Source organism: Polypterus senegalus, chromosome 3 (assembly GCF_016835505.1).
Source record: "Polypterus senegalus isolate Bchr_013 chromosome 3, ASM1683550v1, whole genome shotgun sequence".
In the NCBI taxonomy this organism is placed as follows: domain Eukaryota; kingdom Metazoa; phylum Chordata; class Cladistia; order Polypteriformes; family Polypteridae; genus Polypterus; species Polypterus senegalus.
The window spans coordinates 135,833,513-135,861,244 of NC_053156.1; the positions used below are offsets into that span (position 1 = coordinate 135,833,513).

Sequence of the window (27,732 nt, forward strand, 5' to 3'; positions counted from 1 at the left end):
GGAGAGTATTATTATTCTACTGCCTGTTTGCTTTGCTGGGAGGATGACAGAAACATGGTAACGGATGTCGTTTAAAGTTCCGCGAATGTCGCATAAATAAAAACACTGAAATACTCTTAATAAATATTTATTACCACGTTTCATCGCACACAGTAAATAGGTGCTATTCATGTCTGGTTATACGTAGTTAAGATACGTATAGTTAGAATCTTTTTTGTATGAAAATTGTTGAGAACTTTAGAAATTGGCAATGATTTTGGTATTTTGTTAATTTGGTCGCTGACTGATATAAGCAGGCTTTTTTTAATTCATTGAAGGTACTTCACAATACGGGAAAACGTATCAATAATAAATGATGTCGCAATTTATACATTAAGCGCTATCAGCGCATGCTCCCAACCGCTCTCTATATTCATTAACTATAGTGAGAGGCTCTTATACATTTTTAAATGTAATTATCCCCTAAAACATCTGTATTGATATGTATTTAAATAAGAAAAGTATTGGTGATATTTTAATATTTCTTTATGTACCGAGTATATTTTGCACATAAAAGATTTATTAGTAACGTGCAAAAACGTAGTACAAAAGTTACCAGAAGGAAAAGGAAACCTGGGCCCTTAGTCCTAGGTTAGTTTGTTTTGGAAATAAAACACAACGTATAGGTTACCATTTTATCTTATACTGTTAAAATTTGTCAGACATTCTACCTAGCTCATCTTGATACCCTTCAGTGATCAAGTTGTACTTTTTACGTTACTTTTTACAGCTTGTACATTTGTTACTTTATTGTTATCTACAATAGTTTATTTGGTAAAGCCTCTTATGATATTGTTAATATATATATACAATTTAGCTGAGTCAATGAATAATATTTTTACAATATGCACTGACATTTCTTTACACGTGATGTATTGCACAGTTTATGAATCTCAGCATTATTCACAGCTTATACTTAATGAAAATAATGTATTGCTTTTCCTTGTGCCATTGGGTCCTTTTTATTTTGCATGGCGTCACACGATTTAACCTGTAAATTCCTGGGATAACAACATGTGTGAACAAAGCTTAAATGAAGTACCCCAGAAAACTGAACGTGGCAGTCTTTGAGGAGAAACTCAGTATAACTTACAGAAATGTAACATGTCTAAATATTAATAAAGCAAGGAAGCTGCCAGGTTAAGCACATTAAATATTATGGCTGTCACACATAACATGCACTGACATTGACACAAGTGAATCAGTTATAAGCAGAAGTGCCCTGATTATTATGCAGTGCCTCCCCTGGCTAAATTGGACCCCTAAGTCGAACCTTGTTCTTGGGCCCCAAACACCCCTCTCTGAATCAACTACATTAGTGTTTCTTATAACAGCATTAATTTGAACAATAAATAAATAATAAAGCAGCATACATCACAAATTTATTTATATTTTTTTGATTTGCTTCTTTTATAAATGAAAGGCTAATTAGTAATAATAATAATAATAAAGATAATAATAATGGTCCTCAGTATCAGTTTGCTGTTACTCTTTGTTACTTAATATTGCCATCAAGCAACAATTTTACCACTACTACTATGGCTATTAAAAAATACTATTACTACTACTATTACAGAATACTACTGCTACTACTAATAATAATACTTTTAATACTTCTGCTACTACTCCTCCTACTACTAATAATAATAATAAATACTAATACTACTGCTACTACTACTAATAATAACAATGTAAAACCTTGTAATACTTTTAGTGAACATGCTTAATAAACTTACTTAGTGCAGTAAATGCAAGGTGAAAATGAATCCAACTATTTAAAAAAATTTATATGTGAACATATCACCTACATTTATGAAAATTTATTTTATCCTTTCAATGAGAGCAGATAGCAGTAAGGCATTAACTAAATTGCTAATGTTAGCAACCAATAAAATTAATCAACAATTGAAGTTAACCTGAGCTAGCTGTTCTTTTTGTATGTCAATGTTTCTTGCATGGTGCTTTTCCACAATTCAGCCAATAACTTAACAAGCAAGAGATGTTTGAGGAGATCTGGAAAATTCTAAAAAGGGTAAACTGTGGTGTAGTTGTAAAGGAATAAAAGCTCTTCAGATCATGTAACAGCAATTTACTTTGACTATTAGCTTTAACTGTAGCTTGTGGCTTTGTTGAAGAACCTGTTCGTCTATATAAAGAGTCTCTCTGTAAAACATGGGAACATGACAGCAATATAATTTAATTCTTTGATGTACAGATATACTGTAGATAACAACCAGTATATCTAGATAAAGAGCTTCTTTGTGCTGTAAATACTTTTAGAAAAGTGATTTTGAGTTTGGCCATATATTTTACTAAGACACAGTACTGCCAGACTCCCAGAGCATCCTGATTCAAGTTTTTGTCTTAATCTGTTCCTTTAAACAACTTGGATACCCCTTTAAATGTATAATCAGTTAAGGAACAGTGAAGAAGGTTTAAAAGATTTTTACTTACAATGCAGGATAAATTCTTCACAAAATTTATAATCATTTAGTGGATAAATAAGCAAATAAAAAAGAAATGCAAAAGAAAGACAACAGTTGTATAAAGCATTCAAGACAACTAACTCTAGAATTTACTACAGGGCTTATAACAGCATGACAGCATTAGGAATACTAAAAGAAAAAAGGGGAGAAATGTTCAGTGAAAGGTAATGATGGCCCAAAGAAGTTCTTTCAGTGTTTTAGTAGAAGGAGGAGATGAAGTGCATTAGAAACAGAAAGGCCAAACTAAATATACTGACTACAAAATAATGAATGGACTACATTTCCATTTTTCTGATTTTTCAATGTGTAAAAAAGTCAATAACCTCCCAGCAGTTATTGAGACTATTAAAGAGATAATTAGTGATTTTGGAAATAGTAGAGAGAGAAGTGCTACTTAAATTGAAAAGGATCAATCAAAGAAGTTGTTGGGACAAGGTAATAGAGTACTTAAACATTTTTTATATATATACCTATGCTTGCAAAGACAATGAAAAAGGGATGACCACACTTAAGGAAGCAGGCATTCACGAAAAATGAAATTAAGCAGCTGTTGATAAAGTATAGATTGAACAACAGAAATATATTGTTCTCCAAGTCATGTAGCGTCCTGCCAAACAGGAAGAAGAAGAGTGGAGCAAAGGAGCTCAGGCGCAGATGTGAGGAAGAAGTAGTAGTGTTGTGAAAAGGAGAGCAGCTGACCTAAGGAGATAAAGAGTCCTTGCCATACAATCAAATGCCTGTACCTACAGTAAAGAGCTGATTGTTGCAGAAAGCGAAAAAATCAAACTGAAATGCCAGAAGTTTCATTTACAGCATCAGCATCTGGATCACTGATAGGGGTATTTCAAAGAATTGCTTGTGGTGAAGAGTGTCCAAACTAGAGATACTAGCCAGGAAGTTGTTGCTTTCAGAGGCACAGTTTGGAATTCCCTTGATTTCCGTTCCAGTTATTCTGCCTATTGAACACTAATTGTGACTCAATGTAACTGCTTATTATAGTACTCTTTTTACAGATAAACAACCACCATCCACCCCTGAAGGAGACAATCCTTGACATATAGTTCAAATGTTGCTTTTCAGTTTTTTTGTGTTTTTCTTTTCCTTCAAATGTGCAAGGGTATGCATAATTTAACAGTCACAGAAATAATAATAAAAAAATTACCCACTCCTTCATTGTATTAACTTCCACATAAACAACATGATCTACCTTTTATGAAATCAGAGATAAACCAAGCAAATTATTCATCCAAATACAGCTGTGATTACAGCCTGCTTCACTTCTGGTGGGCATCCTCTTATGTAAGATGTATCTCCTCCATTTCAATTTTACCCAGTCAGTCTGAAATCCTCCTTTGTGCTAAATTTAAGGGAGATTTCCTCCCAAATGTCATAAATGAATTTCAACCCCTATAATGTAAAGGGCAGTGAGAGAACATGTATACTTTTCTGGTGTGGCAGAAAAGTAATGAGACTGGCAACACTGAAAGCGATCTGGCAACGCTGCGCTGTTGTCCTTGATAGAGTACGTGTATCAGTTACCCTCCCATAGCTCAGTGCGAGTTTCAACTCCTTCCGTTAACTATGTGATTTTTGTCACTGCTATTAGCGAAGTTGTGTTTTTGGTTGTGCGTCACGCAAAATGGAACAGCGGAATTTGGAGCAACATTGTGCCATTAAACGGCAAGTGTGACGTTTGAAAAGTTAAAACAGGCCTATGGGGTACATTCTTTATCCCAAACTCAAGTTTTTCGCTGGCACAAATTTAGAAGGCAGAAAACACGTTGAAGATGAACATCGTTCAGGGAGGACTTCAACTTCGAAAACCAATGAAAACATCGAACGTGTGAACACTCTTGTGAGATCAGACCGTCGTTTAACATTAAAAATGTTGAGTGAACAATTCAATTTGAACAGATTTACCGTTCATCAAATTTTGACTGAACATTTGCACATGCGAATGGTCTGTGTCAAAATGGTGCCGAAAAACTGCCCTCTCCATAACAGAATTTTTGACCTCAAAAGGCATTCCTGTGGTTCCCCAGCCCCCTTATTCACCTGACCTCAGTCCGTGTGACTGTTATTAATTATTTTCTCCTTAACACAATACTGAAAGGATATTTGGTTGTTTTCCTCTACTTTCCAAATAATGCATATTTACATGGGTTTAAAATTAATGTAAATATCTGAAGTAATTAGTAATGTGACTATTTTTTCTGAGAAATAATCAGGTCAGGTTGGGGAGTATTCACTGGTGCAGTGCGTTGCCATACTAACCACATGACGAAACAGCTTGGGATCCTAGTTGGCAACCCCCTAGGCAGACAAGCAGTCCAGTCCCACCCTCCGGAAATTACCATCTATCTGCTGCAGCCAGATGTTACATGGGTGTCCTTTTGGCTTGGTCCAGCCACTCGGGTCCTTAACAATGAGGATCCTGCGAGCTAAATCACCCTCACTGAATCAGCCACATTGCCATAGTGCCGTAACTGTCTCTCCCTCACAATGCAGGTAATGTGCTTCATTCGGGACTCCATGAGCAACCGCTCATTCGACACAAAGTCAAACCAGTGGCACCCAAAGATTCTCCGAAGAGACACCATACCAAAGGAGTCTAGTTTTCGTCTCAGGTCACTGGATAGCATCCCATGTCTCGCAACCGTATAGCAAGACAGGAAGCACCAGTTCTCTAAAGACTTGGACCTTTGTCCTTTTGCATAGGCATTAGCACCACACACCCTTTTTCCAGCAACTTTATCGCCCCCTATGCTCTCTCAACCCGTCTACTGACTTCATAGGCAGATCACCAGAGACAAGAATGTCACTGCAGAGGTAAGTAAAACTCTCGACAAGGTCAACACTCTCTCTGCAGACAGACATGCTGCTGATGGTTGTGCCTAAGAAGTCTGGATCTTGGATTTTATCCAGGACACTAGCAGGCCCAGAAACTCAGATACCTCACTCAGTCTCTCGAGATCTCGGATCAGAGCCTCCATTGACTCAGTGAAGATCACAGCATCTTCAATAAAGTCAAGAACAGTGTATCTTTCTTCACCAAAAGATGTCCCACAGCCACTGGACCCCACAACCTTGCCCACCAACCAGTCCATGCAAGCACTGAACAGAGTAGGAGCAAGTACACAACCCTGATAGACTCAAAACGCAGAGGTTCTGCCTCCACTCTGCACAGCACTCACAGTACCAGTGTACAGGCTGGCCATGATATCCAGCAACATTGAGGGCACTCCACAAAGTCTCAGGATGTCCCACAGGGCAGCTCATTCAAATGAGTCAAACACTTCATGAAAATCGACAAAGGCTGCAAAGAAACTGCAATATTCACGTTTGGACTCCATGAGAACCCTCAGTGCCAGGATGTGGTCGATGGTAGACTTCGTAGGTGTAAAACCAGACTGTTCCGGTCGCTGGTAGGTGAGCAAATGATCATGGATCCTATTGAGGATTACCCTAGCAAGGACCTTACCTGGCACCGAGAGCCATGTTATCCCCCTGTAGTTGCCTCAATCCAGGCGATCACCCTTCCCTTTCTAGATAGGGACAAGAAGTCCCATTTTCCAGTCAGTTGGTATGACACTAATCTCCCAAGTGGAAGCAAAGATTGCTTGCAATGCCAGGAGGGCATCCTTACCACCAGCCTGGAGAGGTTAACCCCGGATGCCACAGATCCCTGCAGCCTTCCCTACCCTCAGCTGGTTCACCATCTGTGCAATCTCAGAGAGATTGGGTGGTTCACAGCTAATTGGAGGATCAGCCTCAAGAACCGTGGACCCAAAGATATCCAACATCCTAGCCAAATGATCAGCTTTAAACAGTATAATGAGTAAAGTTAATTATAGTTATACAGGGTGAGCCAAAATGAAGGACCACATTTCTCAAGGTCATTGTGAGGTAGACGCAGCCAAATGGTTTGGCGTGGGGGTCCTTTGATAGGCGATCCCTTGTAGTTTTCATTTGGCAACATGCCATGGTCCGGTGCACATTGTGCTTACGCTTTCAAAGTGTTCTTCAAAAATAACGAATCTATCAGCACTACGCAACGTGCCTTTTGAATGCGCTTAAGCATTCCTCGTAACTTCCTAAATCGGAAAACAATTCTTCAGTGGGTGGCTAAATTTTTACAGACAGGTAACATTGAACAGAAAATCTCCTGGCCATCCTCGGAGAGTTCAAACGCCTGAAAACATCCAAGCTGTAAGAACATCAATTTTGCAGTCTCCTAGATGTTTAGTGTGCAAACATGCTTCTTAGGCATTTACAACACATCTTTGAGGAGGATTTTGCATGAGGACCTTAATTTCCATCCATACAAAATGATGGTAGTGTAGAAACTCACTGAGAGAGACTGGAATAGCCGTAGAGAGTTGTGTGCGAACATTCTGCACACCAATCATTGAGATGCCATCATGTGTAGCAACAAGGCACATTTCCATTTGAATGGGCTGAAACTAGCCCTCATGAACTTTATCAAAGACTCCTGCACAGTGAGTGTGTTACATTTTGGTGCGCCGTTGCAGAATTTGGTTTTGTAGGTCCTTACTTTTTTTGAGGATGGGGAGCAAGAGTCACTGTCACTTCAGTATGTTAAATTGAAATTTTAGAGAACTTTTTGTGGCCCCCACTGGAGGAAATGGATGCCTGGTTTCATCAGGATGGAGCAACAGCTCATATTTCATGGAGATTCATGCACGTTTTGCAGAAGGTGTTTCCGGGGAAGTCGATCTCCCTGCATAGCAATGTTGGGTGGCCTTTACATTTGCCTGATCTCGTTCCATGTAGTTTCTTCTTGTGGGGCTATCTCAAGTCGAACATATACACACACCAACCTCAAAACCTTGCAGCACTAAAGGATACTATTCGTCATGAAATCACCACTAATCCTCTTGAAATGGCCGTATGAGTCATGCAAGCGTTAAGAAATCTCAAATAGTGTATCACTAATGATGGCCACCACCTTGAAGACATCATTTTTCGAACACAGTGAAAAAATCTATATTGTATACTATTTCTTGTGTCGTAATAAAATGTATTATATCTTGTAATGTTTTTGTAGCGTAAACGTTTGAAATGTGGTATTTCCTTTTGGCTCACCCGGTATTACAGTTATAATTTTAGAGAAGTAACTAGCAAAATACCCGCACTTCGCAGCGGCGAAGTACTGCTTTAAAATTTTTATTAAGAAGAAAATTAAACCTTTTTAAACTGAGGGAAAATATACCAATAATTATTTGTTAAGGATTTCTTTGTATACCACATTTTGAGTTCGGCCCTCCGGTTGTAATATGACCAAGCTGTGCGCTGAACTTACTCTTGAGCATGCAACGTACAGTTGGCCATGTGAACAGTAATCTTGTTTCAAATCTCACAGCTTGGATTGCTGCTGTCATAATCGGTTTGAGTTTCATGGTTTGTTTCAATTACGACAGTAATCTTCGGGCATGGAAACCACTAAGTAAGTAAGTAAGTGACAGTTATTTGATCGATGGTGATCACCTCGATAGACATGTTAATGGGGGTACGTTTGGAATGATAAAGGAAATGGGTACCTGAACAATGTAAAATAAGTCTAAAATACCTAAACAATAACTATAATCATAATAAACGAACAATAAAACAGCGGAGAAGCCGTGGATTAAATAAAAAGGCTGTAGTTATGAGCAGGGAGACGTGAATACCGTGGCGAAGCAAGGAAGGGAATGTAGAGACCAGAGCGACGGATGGCCTTATATAGGCAGGCAGCCAACAACGTGGGAGTTGTGTGACAATTTGTTCCACTCGTTGACCATTCCCAGAATTATCAGCGATGCGCTCATTTGTGAAGTCATTCAGGTCCTGGATTAGAGATCACACACATTAATCCTTCAGTGTCTGAGCTTGACTGATAAATCTCCTGATTACTTTGCTAAAAGAATCTTGTTTTTATTAATCCTGGTTAATGACTCCTTACTTTGAACTTTGACTTTCATTTCCTTGATCATGCTCTAGTTTTGGTGAAAAATCAGTTTAGACTTTTGGTTTTGACTTGCTCCAACCTCTGCATCTTGTGGTTATAATCATTTTTATTTATTGTTTTTGCTGAATCAGTATAAAAGCTTGGATCACTGACATGAGTGACCTTGAAATGTACTGTGACAAGTCAAAGACAAAGAAATAAAAACCAAGATATTAGTTATTATGACTTCTCTGCAGAACATAATCTCAGTGGCAAACAACTTAATTCAACATCTGGATAATCATTCTCCTCTGACTGCTGCATGTACAGTATAGGGTAGTTCATGTTATGTAAAGGTACTTTCAAATGCTCACATTTCACATTATTTGTGCTATCCGAAAAAATACAGGGGTTTACAAGCCAATACTCCATGACGTTTGATAAAATCCCCTGTACTTTTCCTAATGACAAAGATGTATTTATTATGTCATTATTGGATCATAAGTCCTTCTGCTTGCCTTATAGTGTGTATGACACAAACAATCCTTGTTATTATTAGATCTGTTCATAAAAGAATTCACAAAGATGACAAATCCTTGCTCTGAATTTTAACGTTTTTTTTTATTGCGCTCTAGTTTTGATGAAAGATCAGTTTTGAATTTTGATATTTTGATACCTTGGCCTGTCCCCAGCCTTCTCATCTTCTTGTCATATATATTTTTTTTTATTTACTCTCTCTGATGAGTCAACATACCCCAACTCTGGTAGATGGTTGCAAAATACGCTTCAACACCTGAAGAAAGGATTCAGGTGACATTAAAAGTGGTGACTCTTACAAACTGTTTGTGAAGTTCCTTCTGTCTTGAAATTTAAATGTAGACTAAATACCCACCTGTTCTCTTTGTTAGTTACGGAAGCTCTGAACCGCACAGTGAATAAAATTATGGGATAACCCTTATCTCGTACATACGTGAAAATATCTCAAATGCGTGCGTGAAAACATCTAAATGCGTCGAGATTTTTTAGGTAAGTACGAGATACTTTCATGTACATACGAGATGTTTTCACTTACGTACAAGATACTTTCACGCACGCACGAGATGTTTTCACGTACGTACGAGATACTTTCACGTATGTACGAGATAAACTTAGATTAAAATATTACAAAAGTGTGCTTCGGGGCTTCCTAATTACGACCTTACCAAGGCCATGGCGCTTCAGTTTGACGTCACTTCCAGCACTTGTAGCGTGGTAAAATAAAAAAACAGATGGATCGGCTTTTATTTATTAAAGGAGTGTGGGATGGTTAGAGTTGGGTTTAACAGCAGCTTGCAGTACCTACGTCAGGTAATGCCCAGAACGTCAGTCACGAAATGCCCATCGTATACCCCGTTACACTGTGGTTAAGATTAGGCTTGTGGGAGGGTAACGGTTTAGTTACGTGCTTTATGTTTACAGGTATTCGTCTGCACACTCGTACGGAGCAACTGAAGAGATCTGGTGTTTTTTTTTCTTCCTGGGAAACAATTTCGTGTGTACAACTTACTATCTCATGCCCACCACTTACCATAGCCTGCGCACCAGGCACTTTTAAGGTCGCATCTGCCAATACTGCGTGTGCATGGCATTCTTTCAGATAAGCACCAAATGCCATCGTGTGCTACTGTAAATCATTTTCTGGAAACAGGACATATCACTGAACAGTCTGATGTTTTCCTCATACAGTTACAGTCCACAGAAATTAATATTGGCAAGTTTTTTTTTAAATCAGGCTATGCATTCAAGCCTAGATCCTTAAATCTGCGAAGCAGCACCGCTAACCAATGCACTAATTTATAGTAAAAGAAAATTACATTAGTTAGCCATTTACTTTTTTAGCCCGCAGCTTGTTATTCGCACAAGTTACGAAAGGAATTCATATTTCACGTATTTACTGCGTGTGAAGTTTACCCAGTTCAATGTGGCTTTACTAATTTAATTCACTGGTAAACCTGGCACAATCAATCGCTTATCTGCACCAATGAACTGTGGGATTTAACGTGCATCTAAAGAGTTAAATCCAAATCAGGCCACTTTAACTTCCGCCATTTTCAGACAAGAAATGTACCCTTGTTAAAAAGCCAAAACCTAGTGAAATCCACTGGCCAACCTGGCACACTGGGTCACCCGTTGCATTGTGCAAAATGAACTGCGATCTTTAAAAGTACAGCAGAGATCTAAATCGTGTTGCTGCCGTTTTATTGTCACATTTTTGACAGGATGGATCACTAAGTTAAATTGCAGGTAATACTTGCTTAGCCCAAATGTAGGTACACTTGGTATATTAATTGGCTAACTTATGATGTCATTGTGTTTACGGTAATGGGAAAAAATAAAGACATCTTCTTTCAGTTTTATTCCATACTATCAGAATACCCGCGCTTCGCAGCGGAGAAGTAGTGTGTTAAAGAAGTTCTGAAAAAGAAAAGCAAACATTTTAAAAATAGCATTAAGATGATTGTTAATGTAATTGTTTTGTCATTGATATGAGTGTTGTTGTCATATCTATCTATTTATATATATATATTTATATATATCTGTATATATATATATATATATATTGTGAACGTACCGGGCACAGACAGGCGGACATGTTGTTTTGACACCACCACACGTTTATTTACAAATTATTTACAATTATGTTGGTCACCAAGACCCCAGTCCATTGGTCACAAAGACCTAGTCACGTGCACAAAACCCCAAACACCCAATGTCCTGGCCACAATGCCTTTCTTCGGGCCGCCTCCACTCTCCACAGCTTCGTCCTACCTCCACCCGACTCCAGCTCTGAATGACGGAGACGGCCCCTTTATGGAGGCCCGGATGAGCCCCAGGTGTTCCCGGCAATCTTCTGGCCACGCCCCAGCGTGGCGGAAGTGTCGACTGTCCTCCCGGCTGCTCCCGGGCACCGTCCAAGTCTTCCCCAGCACTTCCTGGTGTGGCAGGAGTGCTGGGGAAACAAATCCCAAGGCATTGGGCGCCTCCTGGCGGTGGCCACGGGCCCCTACAGGGAAGAGCTTCCAAGCCCTTGACCCGTGGCTCCCAAAGCAACCCGGAAGGCGAACCCCCGTGGTCCAGGCCGGGCTCTGACCCTCTTCCGGTCCCTCCTGGCGTCCCGGCCGGGTCATAGCCCCTGGCATCCCTGACAGTGCCCCACAGCCAGCGAAGACCACTCGTGGGTAAGAGCGACCCGTCCCGCGAGGGCAGCAGAGCCCCGAAACGGGTCCCACTCGAGGATAGCCGGGGTCCGGCCCCGCACTCCTAGCAGGGACAGGGGCGGAGACACAATCTGCGCACCAACCCATGGTGCATCCCTGTGCCTCGCACAGGTTGTGCTCCCCCCTTTTACCGGCACCCCGGGGCCTCCTCGGTAGGCACCCCCTCCGGGACCTCCACGCCCCTTTGTTCTGAGTCCCTCGTTCCCCCGTTGGCTCCTCCAGCTGTGGGCGCACCTGCGCACCGACAGAAAGATCATTCTGCAGACGGCCCGACATCAGAGGGCTGTTCCGCCACGAAGGGGCTCCTTCAACTCGCCCGGGGTCCGTCCCTACAAAAGAGAACACAGGGGCAGAACCGCTGCCAAAGCACCCAGCTCGTGCCACGCACGGGCAGCGTTCCCCCCTCCAACCGGCACCCCGGCACTTGCCTGATCGGCACCCTCTCCGCGGCTTCCGTGTCCCTCGATGATGGAATCGCCGGCACCGCCCGCTCTCTCTCCGCCCGGCCTCAGGGATTCCCTCTGCTCTCCCAGAGGGCAGCCAGCCGCACGTGCACCCAGCAACGCTGTCTCACCTTATTGGAGGAATCGGCACCCAGCCTCTTAATCCTCCCTTTACTTTCGGACGCCTTGACGATATGCGGCTCCGTATTAATCAACACGAGCCCCTTTCCCGTCTGCGTCCGTAACATATATCGGAGGAATCGGCACCCAGCCTCTTATTCCTCCCTTCACTCTGGGACGCCATGGCGGTTTGAGACTCCTTATGGAATAAAAGGCGCCTCTGTCCCGTCTGCGTCCCTATAGTGCGGCGCAAGACCGCAGCCGACTCGGGGCGGAGGGCGCTAGGACCCGGGGCACTTAGCAGCCCGTGTCCATTCAGCGTCCTCTCGGACTCCCCTCGCCACAAGATACAGTCCGCGGCGCCGCACTCCTGTCGGAGGGCTGCTTACTCGGAACTGATCATTGTCATCACAGCCTTTTCAACAGCCCTCCCATATGCTTTCCGGAGTCGGCTGTACTCACCGTCTCCGCCATACCTCTCCGGCTGGAGATTCCAGCGTCGCGCCGTCCCGTTGTCGATTGAAACGTTCTCAGCGCCGCGGCGCCTTCCTCTCCAGTTCCAGCACCTCAGCCCGGAGGGCACGTAGCATCTGTAATACACGCTGCCCGGCGGGCTGAAGGGGCGCCTCCAGCTCCGCCAAAGCAGCCGGCAAAGACAGGAAGTTAACCGACGCGAGCCTACCTGACTGTCGGCCTCCGGCGCCGCCACTTCCTGTGGGCCTTCTCCTCCGGCCCAATCGGGTCTCCCCCCTGCCCGTGATGGACATTCCCTGGTCCCGCCTCTCTACAGTCATCGGCGGGCGCGCAAGACACACCGTCCCAATCGGCGTGCCTGTCAGGGGAGGGACTTCCGGTCCGCGGCCATCTTGGCTCCCTTTCTGCGGCGGCGACGTGCTTGCCGGCAGCCTTGCTGTTGCCAGCGCCTCTCGAGCTGCAGCGTCTCCTCGCCGCAGCCCTCGCGGCTGCCGCTGTGCTGCCGGAGCCCGCAAACCAGCATCGCCCGCCACTGACGCGGATCCTGGAGGTCCCTGCCTGGAAAACAAAACACACGCCCGGCCCCCAAGGGCCGGCTGCCGATAGGCAGGGCACTCACCTCCCAGGTCCCGTCAAACCGAGGAACGTCCTCGGCGAGGCCTCTCTGGACGCCATGCCGTCCCGGGCGCCTCCAGCAACGGCGCGCTCGTTGGAGAGCGCTGCACTCTTCCAATGCACGCCGCCCGCCCGCTTCAGGGAATAACGGCCCTCCTGCGGACCCCTGGCGGTCCGTGGGGTTCCTTTACCGCGGGGCTGTGTGCACGCAGCACCGGCGGTACGTGGGTGGGGTCCCCTGCTGCACCGGGCCGTCCACAACACTATTTTTTAGAACAGGTCTCCGCCTTGAAACAGGCGGAGCATCCTGCCGACTTCGCCCGATGTGAGCGGTACCCGGGCACAGACAGGCGGACATGTTGTTTTGACACCACCACACGTTTATTTACAAATTATTTACAATTATGTTGGTCACCAAGACCCCAGTCCATTGGTCACAAAGACCTAGTCACGTGCACAAAAACCCCAAACACCCAATGTCCTGGCCACAATGCCTTTCTTGGGCGCCTCCACTCTCCACAGCTTCGTCCTACCTCCACCCGACTCCAGCTCTGAATGACGGGAGACGGCCCCTTTTATGGAGGACCCGGATGAGCCCCAGGTGTTCCCGGGCAATCTTCTGGCCCGCCCAGCGTGGCGGAAGTGTCGACTGTCCTCCCGGCTGCTCCCCGGGCACCGTCCAAAGTCTTCCCCAGCACTTCCTGGTGTGGCAGGAGTGCTGGGGAAACAAATCCCAAGGCATTGGGCGCCTCCTGGCGGTGGCCACGGGCCCCTACAGGGAAGAGCTTCCAAGCCCTTGACCCGTGGCTCCCAAAGCAACCCGGAAGGCGAACCCCACGTGGTCCAGGCCGGGCTCTGACCCTCTTCCGGTCCCTCCTGGCGTCCGGCGGGTCATAGCCCTGGCATCCCTGACAATATATATATATATATATATATATCAAAATACCTGCGATTGGCAGCGGAGAAGTAAAAAAAAAGGAAACATTTTAATAATAATGTAACATGATTGACAATGTAATTGTTTTGTCATTGTCATGAGTGTTGCTGGCATATATATATATATATATACACACACAGACACATATATAAACATATCTATACATATATATACATATATATAAATATATATATATATACATATATACACATACTGTATATATACACACACATATATACATACTGTATATACACATATACATATCTACATATATACTGTATATACACATATATATACAAATCTACATATATATATCTACATATATATATATAGGGTGGGACTCGATTAAAAAATTAATCCAATTAATTAGAGGCTGTGTAAGAATTAATCTTGATTAATCGTATGTAATCGCACACGAATTTGCCCCAAATCGCAAATGTTTTTTTTAATTTAAAAGGGTTTTAGTGGGCTTACAGAATCAAATAATAGACATGGACATGAATATTGTAAACTGAAGCTGTTTTAATTTCTGAAAAAAAGCTTTAAACTGCATTTGAATTCAAAACAGAAACAAAAATATCATCCCTGGTTAAAATTGGGCAGACTTAAAAATAAAGTGGTAGTTTAAGTACTTTAAGTACATTTTCAGAATAGTATTGTCTTTAAATAATAATAACCAAAATTTCAACATAAAGTGCAGTTTTTCTTCTTAAAAAATAAGTCAGAAACATAAAAGGTAATTTGACCAACTTAATCTTTAAACTCTGAGTAACATTAGCCAAAATTATTTTGTACATTAGGCTAAAACAGTGTGATCATTGAACATTTTGTAATTAGATGTATTTAGAATTACTAACGGTCACGGAAGTCCAATGATCCCCAGTAAGAGCCACAAAGTCCGCTTTCTGTAATGCATCTAATTTTGCTTGCTTTTCAGTGTGCACAAAACCATGCTTTTATCAAGGCTTACTCGGGTAGTCGAAATGATCAGTCGTAGGAACGCTTTATTCCGACTCTAACATTTTTGTAGCTGTGATGTGTGCATCAGTGTAATGGATGTACCAGGAAATCATGCATTGACAAAAGTTCCCGTTTGCTTGGAATTGAAAGTGTGATTAAATCGTTATTTTTAACGCTTATGGAGTACATGCATCGAAGCTTCTCAGCTGTGCTTGTGCTAAGAAAGGGAAACATTTTAAAAATAACGTAACATGATTCTGTTAACCTAATATTTTTCATACGTCCCAAACCAAGGAGATGCGAAGGTAAAATGAATCGGTAGCGCTGCAGACATACTCAGTGCATCCCCTCTCGGGAATCGAACCTCGGCGTTAGAGGCTTAAGACTCTACAATTAGCCACAGCGTGTGGCTTGTCTATGCTAAAGTATGTATTGTAGATCGGGTATATATATACATTTATATATATACCCGTATCGCAGTGGAGAAGTAGAAGTTATGAAAAGAAAAGGGAACATTTTAAAAATAACGTAACATGATTGTCAATATACAGTAATTGTTTTGTGAGTGTTATTGAATGTTGCTGTCATCAAGGATTTGATTATCATTATTTCTTTCAATCAGGCTCGTATTTGTAGGATGTGTTGTGTTCAAGTTACATTCCGTGTTTGTCAATCGCTGTAAAGATAAGAGGTTTCATTCATCGATTAGTTTCTTACTGCATCAATAAACAGCTCGTCTTCCTCTTTATCTGAGATGTGACAAACTGCATGCACGGGTTTTTTTACACTGTCTTCCTTTAGCAGGACATTCACTTTTTCCACCGTGTGCTTTGTTTCCGCAGTAGCTGCACTTATGAATATGATTGTATGTATAAGGCGCTTCATATTTTTTGCTGCCTTCTCAATTGTGTAATTCGGTTTTGTTCAGCACTCTTTGGAACTGTTGCTTTTTGTCTGTGCACTGCGTCAGTTCACGTGAGCCGCTTGGTGTTCTTGCATCGAAGGTTCCCAGCTGTGCTGGTGCCATCTCGTAATGTCAGCTAAGACCCGCACTTAAAAGTTTCTCTCGCAGTTTCAATGAGTTTGTGCCAAACACCACCCTGACCATCTCATCTTCCTCTGCATAAGCACAGTCCTTCACCCGTGAATATTTACCGGCAGTGTTTGTATTGGATTGCCGCTGATGGACGGCCTTATATGGGCAGGCACTAAATTACAAACGCTAGTGGCAGCCTGTCTATGAACTTAATTTAATATAAACTTACGGTTCACGCCGTGCTTTGTTTCCACAGTAGCTGTACTTATGAATATGCTTGTATGCATCATTTGCTTCATAATGTTTTTCTGCCTTCTCAATTGTGAAATGGCGTTTTGTGCTCATCGCTGTTTGGAGTTCTTCCTTGTTCTCTACGTACTTACGTAGGAGGCGTGATGATGTCACACTAAACTCCCCCACGCCATCTCCAACTCAACTCCATTACATTATATGGAAAAAAATAGCTTCCAGTTATGACCCTTACGCGTAGAATTTCGAAATGAAACCTGCCCAACTTTTGTAAGTAAGCTGTAAGGAATAAGCCTGCCAAATTTCAGCCTTCTACCTACACGGGAAGTTGGAGAATTAGTGATGAGTCAGTGAGTGAGTGAGTGAGTGAGTGAGTGAGTGAGTGAGTGAGTGAGTGAGTGAGGGCTTTGCCTTTTATTAGTATAGATCAGAGGCATGGATGGTTATTTAACCTGATTGCTCCTTAAACAGCGGAGTCCGACTTGTTGCTAATATGGGAATGTGTAAACTTTGCTAGAAAAAAAGGACTTGTGTCCGCATTTGGGTGTCAAAATCTAACTGCAGTCTCTCTTGTTACAGAACTGTAAAATGAAAGTGAGCCAAACTGATTTAACAATTTAGAGTGTGACTTCAATATTACAATCAAAGTATGCTAAATTTACTAGTCAATTTGACTATACTCGGGTTGGTCTGGGCAAAATTCAACTGCATTTAACAAAAATATATCTAAATATTATATATTTATATATATAAATCAAAGAGATCCAAATCAATTTCACTCTTTAGAGCGCATATTATATATCACAGTCAACTGAAAGAAAGTGTCTTCTTCGCATCACCGATAACAGGGCAAGTTAGTCAATGAATTTCCTTACGTTTGGGCTAAGGAAGTATTACCTGCCATTTAACTTAGGGATCCATCTTGTCAAATACGTGACAATAAAAATCCGCCGCAACACGATTTAGATCTCTGCTGTACTTTTAAAGATCGCAGTTCGTTTTTGCACAATGCAACGGGTGATCCAGTGTGCCAGGTTTGCCAGTGGATTTCACTAGGATATTCAAGTTTGACTTTTTAGCAAGGGTACATTTTTTGTCTGAAAATGGCAGGAGTTACAGTGGCCCGATTTGGATTTAACTCTTTAGATGCACGTTAAATCCCACAGTTCATTGGTGCAGATAAGCGAGCGAGTGTGCCAGGTTTACCAGAGAATTTAAATTAGTGAACCCGCATTGAACTGGGTAAACTTCACACGCACTAAATACGTGAAATATGAATTCCTTTTGTAACTTGTGCGAATAACAAGCTGCGGGCCAGAAAGTAAATGACTAACTAATGTAATTTACTATAATTTACTATAAATTAGTGCATTGGTTAGTGGTGCTGCTTCACGGATTTAACGATCTGCATAGCCTGCCTTTATAAACTTGCCAATATTCATTTCTGTGGACTGTAATTGTGTGAGGAAAACATCAGACTGTTCAGTGATATGTCCCGTTTCCAGAAAATGATGTACAGTAGCACGTGACGGCATTTGGTGCTCATCTGAAAGTATGCGGCACACACGCAATATTGGCAGGTGCGACTTTAACAACCTGGTGCGCAGGCTATGGTAAGTGGTGGGCATGAGATAGTAAGTTGTACGCACCAAATTGTTTCCCAGGAAGAAACAAAACACCATATCTCCTCAGGTGCTCCGTAAGAGTGTGCAGACGAATACCTGTAAACTAAACCCTTACCCTCCCACAAGCCTACTCTTAACCATAGTGTAATGGGGTATGCGATGGGCATTTCGTGACTGACGTTCTGGGCATTACCTGACGTAGGTATTGCATGCTGCTGTTAAACCCAACTCTAACCATTCCACACTCCTTTTATAAATAAAAGCCCATCCGTCTGCTTTTTTATATCACCGCGCTACAAGCACTGGAAGTGACGTCAAACTGAAGCGCCACAGCCTTGGTAAGGTCGTAATTAGGAAGCCCCGAAGCACACTTTTGTAATATTTTAATCTAAGTTTATCTTTAAGTTTATCACGTACGAGATACTTTCACGTACATACGAGATAAGGGTTATCCCATAATTTTTTTTCACTGTGCGGTTCACAACTTCCGTAGTTAGTTGCAATCATCTACAAGTTTCTGTAGTTACTGATATTAAATGTGAGTGCTACCTTTGTGTACATTATAAATTAGCTCTGTATAGTTCCATTGTGTAAAATCTGTCCCATCACTTTCCAAACTCTATCAGTGGTATATTTCTTGTATTTACTTAATCTGTGAATGTTTTTTTGCATTTTGAATAACTAGGGGGCTCTGCCCCCTGCTCGCTTTGCTCGCCAACCCCTGTGTTTGGTTAATCGGATATACAAATTTTAAAAGCTTTTTTTTTTTCTTTTGAATCGTTGCTTTAACTGGTGCGGGACCACAGATTCTCATAGTGTATGATCCATTATTGTGTAAATGCACGTTTTGTGCATTGAATAATGCGAAGGTGAAAAGACTGTGTTTTCCACTCTTTTCCTTTTATTTCTGACCTCATGTTGTACTGCTATTTTTTCAGTTACACCTGGTTCTGATGATTAATTACCATTTTTTTGCACGAATGTGATCTTTACTATCTTTTTTTTTATACTGTAGCGACTGATGTAATAAAGTGTCACAAAAGTCCTACTTGAACAATCTCCGACTTCGTAACCCCAAACACAAGTTTCTATTACCCTCTCCAACCCCTCCTCCCCCGGGTCTCGCAACCCCTTACTGCATCAATTAATACCCCGGTATCAGTCTTCCGTGCTGTACTCCCCCCCCCCTCAATTGGACCTAGCAGTCACTTAAAACAAAAAAAGGCTTCAACTTGGCTGGGACGCTACAATACTGTCGAATTTTACTGCTTGACTTTAAAGCTTCATTAAAAACATGTGTTCTCTGCATGTGTATCCCGCCATTGTTTGTTTCAGACTTTCGAATTCCACTGCTTTCATAATCTCTTATCTGCCTTTTTTTCTCTCCAACGCTTTTGGGTCTCTTTTCTCCGCGCTGCTCTTTCTTCTTTGCTAAGAGCACAGGATCTGCGTTTGCTACGTGCCTTTACATGACTGAGTGTTTTGCTGGCTTGCAGTGCTCTTATTTGATAAGAAGGGCGTGTCTTGCAAAAATCTCATGTTCCACATCCCCGCAAGACAGCCCTGGGACAATCTCTTGGCACCAAGTCTCATGTTTTTGGTGCCCATGAGACGCTCAGTGGCCAGTCTTTTTTGTCTCGCAGGTCTTTTAAATGTCTTCCGAGAACTTCCGAGAAGATCACATCTCGTCGCCATGCTTTCCTTTCCAGGATTTTTTTTATAATAGAGAGATATTTTACTGGTACATTTTTATATTTTGATTTTGTATTGTAGTGGTGTTAGTCCTTTAAAAATGTTTGTTTTTTTCTAGGCACTATGTAAAAACTAAATGATTGAGGTCTCAATGTAAAGTGGAAAAAAGCTCCTGCTGCCAACAAATCTTCCTCAGACACAATGTTTTCAGGCTTTCCTCAGGTCCAACAAGTAAGTGATATTTTCAAGTAAATATTTGTGCAAATAGTCAAATATAGTACAATTAACATTTTACCTCATAAACAAAAGCTACAGAAAATGCTATATCCAAAATATGGGAAAAATATATTAAATATAATACACAGAATGTCTCAAATAAACTGTATTTCTCTAAGAAATACCAGATTTTTGAATAGTTTTTTCTTGTTGTGTTTAATCACTTTTTGGTATCAATATTTGTTTGTATGTGTATGAGTGCCCTCCTTGATAGACAGACATCCTTTCTAAAGTTGTTGTTGTTATGGTCTTTTAAAATGGTAAATGCCAAATCCATGAAAAACTTTTCCCAACTCAAAAAGCCTTAAAGAATAAACATTAATATGTTAATAATTAATCATACATCAAATTAAAGAAATGAAAATAAAAAATTAAAAACACAACTAAACAAAAAGAACTGATTCAATGAAAAAATACAGGAGAGAAACCAAAATGTAGAACATTAAAATATTAGGGGCATTGGGAGGTTACTGTGTACTTAATATAGTTTTTTATTTAATTTGTTTACATTAATTTATAATCCAATACAATAATGTTCTATAACCATAAACCTGGCTTATCCTTAGCATCCATTACAGGCCAGTTAACTTTTACGGCAAAACTGTTGTAATTATGATCCAAACCTCACCATGATGCCTGACATTTCTTACTGATTACAACTTCGAGGTTTATACATTTAGCACATTTACACTACATTCAAATTACACTTTTTCATTGAACATCCATCCATCCATCCATTTTCCAACCCGCTGAATCCAAACACAGGGTCACGGGGGTCTGCTGGAGCCAATCCCAGCCAACACAGAGTACAAGGCAGGAATCCAATCCCGGGCAGGGTGCCAATCCACTGCATTCATTGAACAAATAATATAAATTATTATTGTGTGTATAGATTATTTACTAATAAATTAATAGTAATTTTTAAATCCACCATAAATCAATAAGTTCAGATTATCTTAATGTATTCTAATGGTTTGGGGTGGTCGATATTTAGCAAATTAATAACTTCACCCTGGACAACAGATTCTGATATGAAGCACCAGGCACTTCTACATTTTTGCTTTAGATTTACTCGAGATAGGGTTATCTGTATAAAGTTAAAGTAAGAGTAGTATGGGCCTAACATGGCAATAGTCATCTTATACATGCTAAACATAGGTGACATATTGCGTTGTAATTCAGTTAGCAACAAATAATGAGTAGCTAAATTTCAAAGGGACAGCAAAGTAGCATTCAATGCTGAAGCAAGTGGGTGCATTATTATTGTGGTTTTTCATTTACTTTAAATATAGACAGCCAGGAAACTTATTTTTGAAGGCCCAAAAAAATAAGTAATTATATATACACAGTTCAACTCCTGAGAAAACAAATATGTATGCTCACAATTCTTCCATAAGCTTTCTGCTCCATCTTGTGGACAGAAAAATACTGCATTGCCTTTAGTCACAGTACTGTATATACTGATCTGTAATACAAGTTATGTTAAGTTGGATAAATTGTACAAGAATGGGCATTTCTGCATTAAGGGTGAGTGATGCACAGCCTCATCTGATATTGTCTCTCTATTACAAAAAAAATCCTGGAGAGAAACAGTAGGTCAACGAGACGTGATCTTCACGTTAAGATCACGGAAGACACTTAAAAGACCTGTGAGACTGGAGAGATTGGCCACAGAGAGTCTCGCGATGACGTAGAACATGAGATTCTTGCAAGACTCGCCCTACTTACAAATAAATAAGAAAAAGGGCAGCCAGCAACACACTCAGTCGTGTTTTGTCTTTGAGCACACACAGATCCAGGGCTCTCAGCGCATATAAAGTGTATAAGGACAATACGTTATAAATAAAATGTAGATGACTAAGCAAAGAAGAAAGTAGCGCGGAGAAAGGAGACTCAAAAGTGTTGGAGAGGCAAAAAAAGAAAAAGAATAATGTAGGTGCAAATTCATAAAATAAGGAAAGTAATTTTCAGCCCAGAACAAGTGGAATTGAAAAAAAAAGCACATCCAATTGGGGCGTTGCTGCTATACACATGCAGAGTAGGTTAGAGATTATGAAAGCAGTGGAATTCGAAAGTCTCAAAAAAAAGTTGCCGCAATACACATGTGGAGAAAGTTAAAGAATATGAAAGTAGGAAAATTAGAAAGTAATAAAAAAGAAAGTAAAGATTGCAAGGGCGCAAACAAACAGAAATTATTACTCAGATAGGGAAAATAATCCCCACGGACCAGGTATCATTAAAAAAAAAGCAGGATAAAGCGAGGTCAGAAATAAAAGACAGAGTAGAAAACAAAGTAAAACGTCATAAAAAGGTTAAAAAACAAGAGGGCCAAACACATGCAGAGCAGGTAAGAGATAATGAAAACTGGAATTCAAAAGATTTAAAAAAAACGTAGGTGCAAAACACATGCAGAGCAAGATACAGAATATGAAAGCAGAAAAAAACAACAGTGTCAAAACAAAGAAAGTAAACATCGCATCAGCTCAAAGAAAGAGAAATTGATACTCGTAAAAATAACGAAAAGGTTAATAGAGATCGAATATATGGACATAGGTGATATGTCAGATGTATGTAAATATTGTAAGGCTTTGAAGTTTGTCAAGAGAATTTCAAAAACGGAGTTTACCTCTCATGCATTTATTGGTTACTTTGCAAAAAAAATTATTAACTGCTGATGATGTAGATCATTTTGTCTGTGCTGAAACTCCAAACAGAGAAAGCTATCCTGAATTATGGTGCAAATCATTAAACACATGTCTCACGGAGCTCATTTAAAACTTTCAGAACGCTGGGACTCGAAAGATTCTAAATATTGTTTTTGCAGAAGTTCTGAAATAAAAGTGAAACTAATAAAATAGCAACAATTCAAAGAAAAAAAAATCTAAAAGTGTGTATTCGGAAAAACAAAAACGGGGGTTAGCGAGCAAAGCGAGCAGGGGGCAAAGCCCCCAGTACAAAATAATAATAAACTTCTCTCAGCAGTTGAACTTACTTTTAAAATGTGCAACAATGTTAAGTGTCCAGTTCAAACTTTTCCCATGTAACATTATGCAGCACACTCCAACGAAAAATGACAAAAACACCATTTCAACCCTACGGTATTTTAAAAAAAGGAAAATAGGTCAGTATCAGAGATACTACTATTCTTCCTGGTTTTCATTTATTTCTGAAGAGGAAGGTGTTAAATTTTGAACAGCTCCAATGCAGCTTATCTGTACCCATTCTACTTTGTTTAAAAGAAGTCAGCAGTATGTTGATCCTATTTTAAAGAAGTGCAGAACCATGGTGCATAGAAAACAGATATGCATATTGAAAATTCTGTTTGCAGTTCTTTCGTAGGCTCATGCTGAAAACTGCATGCACACTGATTAGAGGTTACTGGACGTGCAGTGTGCAGTTTGAGTCATGTAGTATACATAGGTTGCTGCATTCTGTCAGTTTTATTGTTGCTTCTCCTTTTTCACGTCAAAGCCATTCTATTCTAAACTTGATGTCCTGCTGTTTCTGTTTATGCTGTTCATTGGCAATAGATTTCCATGAACAATGGGGTGGCTCTGGTACTCACTTTACTTAATGGTTAAATTTATTTAACTATATTTTGTCAGACGATGACAATATTAGAGGATATCACAACAATCTGTTGCCAATTGAGATATTAGCAAAGGAGGGCCAGACATTAATAGTTAATTAAGTTCATGTAAGCCTTAGAAAAATCTGCACATAGCAAAATGACTTTGCATACAAGTAGCAAAAAAGAATGTCCTCTTGCAAGACACAGTGACCTCTACCATTGAGTATTTTGTATTACAGATAGCATCACTTTGTGTGAGGTGAAGAATTTCAGACTGCAAAATGCCTTATGTGAAATGATTTTTCCATATAAATAAATGCTTGTTTTAATAAAAAAAGGTAATTAAAATTATGGTTAATTTGTTTTATACATGAAACTGTGCATATCTTTTGTTGTAATGGTATATAGCACTTAACTTTACTGAAGACATTACATTAAATGAAAAAGTATTATAAACATAGAGAGAGACAAAACCCATTAAATGGCAGATTTTTAATAGGCTTTAAAGACCATAAAAATTCATAATCAAGAAAGTTTTTTCTTCAGTTACTCTGACGTGCCGTCAAGCTTTGGTTCATGTTTTATTGCAGAGGACCAAAAAGCGGTGAGTCATAGACAAGGCCAGAGAAGTGGTTAGGCCATTTCCTATTGAATTTGGAGGTAATATGGGAAAGCATGTAAGTAGCTGTGCAGCACCTAAATCTTTCCCCAGTGTACTCTTAAAATGAAGGGCAAAAGACACAATAAGCTTTGATGTTTCTTAGAATGTATATACAGTTTCAGAAACCCTGGAACTTGCAATGTATTTAATATTCCAGTCTAGGGAATAGCTAATTATGAGAAGTTTTTTCATACCAACTGCAGGCAAGATGTTGAGGGCTGAATACTGTACTTGGGATTTGTATCACTAACCGCGTAGAGAGTACAGTATGTGCAGCATTTTTTTAAACACACCTATTAAACACGTTTTCACTTATAGAGGTATGTTGAACCTTATGTATTATTTGGCAGTGAAACTGTACTATTTTATATAAAGCTTATATAAAGGACAGAGAACCAAGCTAGGCTGTTTTCTTAGGCCCACAAACTCAATATTATTTTATTTAATACAATTCTTAATAAGCAGTCTTCAAGAAAAATGAACAAGTATTTTACAGTATTGACCCATTGCACATACAGTATAACACTGTTCTAACAATGAATTTGGAATGTATAATGAGATTTATAAAAACACCTGCTAATTATTCAACTACTGCACATCATGTTTTTCTACAATGTATAAAAATCATAAAAACTATATTTACACATCTAATTAAAAACCATATTTTTTACTTTTAATTTTGATTATAGTTACTTTAAATGTAAGTTTGTCTTGAAATAATTTGTCAACAAATAAATCTGTAATAAAGAGTTTTTCTTTGCTGTCATACTGTACATTTAATGTCCTGATGTACTGTAAACAAATGTTCATTATTTAAAATAATGTGTAATGAAATATTTTAAGGTAGACACTTTTCAATTATGAAGCAGCAATATAGTCTAGCATTCTGTTTCTGGTAATCTAACACTAGAGGGCACGTTTGTTCTTTAAGTACAGCAGACATGAAAGAAAATTGAAAAGAACAGGTAAAGGATGAATGCCTGGGAAATGATCATTCTTGCTGAACAGTAAAGCGGAGAGAAATCCTAAATTTATAACATTTATACCATGACACTGTTTTACAAAATAAATTTTTAAACCAGATGCTATACTTGTATATTATGATTTAGGCAATACATTTTCAATAAAGATTATAGTATGATATAGCCATTTCATAAAGAGATCCTACGCTGCTGGGCCTTTGAGCAAGGCTCTTAACCTTCAATTGCTCCTGGGGCGCTGTACAATGGCTGACCCTGTGCTCTGACCCCAAGGGGTATGCAAAAACCAACTAATTTCCTTTGGGATTGATAAAGTTTTTTTTTAAAAAAAGACACCATGTTCTTTACAAGAAATCAGCAGATCGTAATATTCTATTTTACATTTTTTTTAAATTGCAGTTCCTTTTTTAGTTTATAGCAAATTATACAGTAGTATGTCTGAAAGACCAACATGAAACAACATACTAAAATATATTATACCAACATGAAATATCATATTGTATTTAAACAATTAAAAATTGTAGATTTCCAAATGGTCATTGGTGCTGTGTTGCATGCACAACTACAAATAAATTTAAGTTATTGACTATGTTTATTTTATTTTTATACTCTCTTTACCAACAACTTTTTTTTTATTTTTCTGAAGGAGCAATAAATTAAGTTTTGAAAGTGCAATATTATGTATTTTAACTATGAAATTAAGTCCACATATACATAATAGATATACTGTGGAACCAAAATATCAAATTTTTACCCCTTGTAATTTAATTCATACTTTAAATGTCATTTTCTGTTTTACTGTTATATGGAATTAAGTGGAATTCCTAGTGGAAAGATTGGTTAATTTAATTCAAGCCACAGGAATCAACACTAGAGCTGCCACAAATGATCATTTTGTAAACTATTAGTGTATCAGCTGTTTTATCAATTAATTGATTAATCTAATGACTAATTTTGTCAAAACATCATATGAATGTGTGCTGTATTTCAGTATTTACTTATTTAAATAATTTTAACAAATTACTGTGTTTAACTAATATTAATGGCTAGATAGGAAATGCACAGTTCCTTTTCACTTTTTGTAGTATAATATTGATAATGATTTTATTCCGGTATTGGCTATTTTATATTAATAGATATTTTTCAATTGCTAATTATTGGATATACCTTCAAACCTTATGTTTAACAAAACTGAACAACAATTAGTCGCAGACCCTTCACCACTAACACACTTTAGATAATGACATTTTCACATCACTTGAATTGGACTCTGCAGTGTGTAAAATGTATTGAACCACCACAAGCCTATTAATGCTCCACTTCAACTTAATTATAAACTGCTGCTAAAAGCCACATATTTAAACTTGTCTTTTATCAGATGGAATTGCATTCTGTTATCACTGTTACTTTTAAATATGACTTATTGTTGCAAAACTATTTAATAAACAAAAAATGTAATAACTGACTCTTAAAGTAAAAAAAAAAAGCGAAACACTCCAACTTTCATATCAGTTGAGTTAGTTGCTGAACACACCTGAATGTTAATCCATGTCTAACTTGTTTTAAATTCTCATTGCTTGTAATTGTGATCATTGTATTTAAACATTTGTTCATTAGTTGTAAAAATGGTGAGGAGAAGTGGTGATAATATTCGTGTAAATCTGCTTGCTCATTATAAATTCGTGCTATATAAATAAAATGTATTATTATTTTCATTATTCTTATATTTCTTATGCAATTTTTCACTTTCTCAAAATAACCTGTTAGATGTCTTAATCAGTAGGTTACCATAAAAGTGTGCATTAATAATAATCCATCAAAAATCCTGTGCGAAAGATTCTGAGTAACGTGCAAGTCATTTACTTGGAATATTCTTTCACATGGGCAACACCAGGATGGCATGATGGTCATCAAATATTTTGTTTGGATCATCTTTGATTTCATAAGAGGCAGACATGTTACTATTCATATTGTTTATGTGCCAATCAATACATTAAATGTAGTGGGTACATTTTTTATGCTACTTCTATTACTAATGTAAATCATGCATAGCCATCAACATTTGGGTGGGGTTACTAATGTGCTTTTTTTGTTCACAGGATTCCAGTCTTTAGAAGCCTTTTAGGAAATGAGAATAAAAATTGCTTGTTTATTGCCTACGTACTGAAGTCGTTCATTACTCACAAGGTAGGAAAATTTTAAGAAAACTCACCTCCAATCACCTTCTGAATGTGATTTAATTACAACTAAATGACTGGAGGAAACACCTAAAAATATATTTATAAATCTAATCTTTGTTTTATATAGGTTGTCACAAGGTGACAGTTAAAGAGTTGCAAGTTGCTGGCCCTGATCTAAATACAG

General features: G+C 39.4%; 1 long non-coding RNA gene across 1 annotated transcript; it reads left to right on the forward strand.

Moving 5' to 3' along the window:
• LOC120526820 lies at window positions 1-27,541 on the forward strand. Its single transcript, XR_005633175.1, has 3 exons — window positions 1-57; window positions 19,999-20,111; window positions 27,468-27,541. It is a non-coding gene; the product is annotated as an uncharacterized LOC120526820 (long non-coding RNA).
• The last annotated feature ends 191 nt before the right edge of the window (window positions 27,542-27,732 follow it).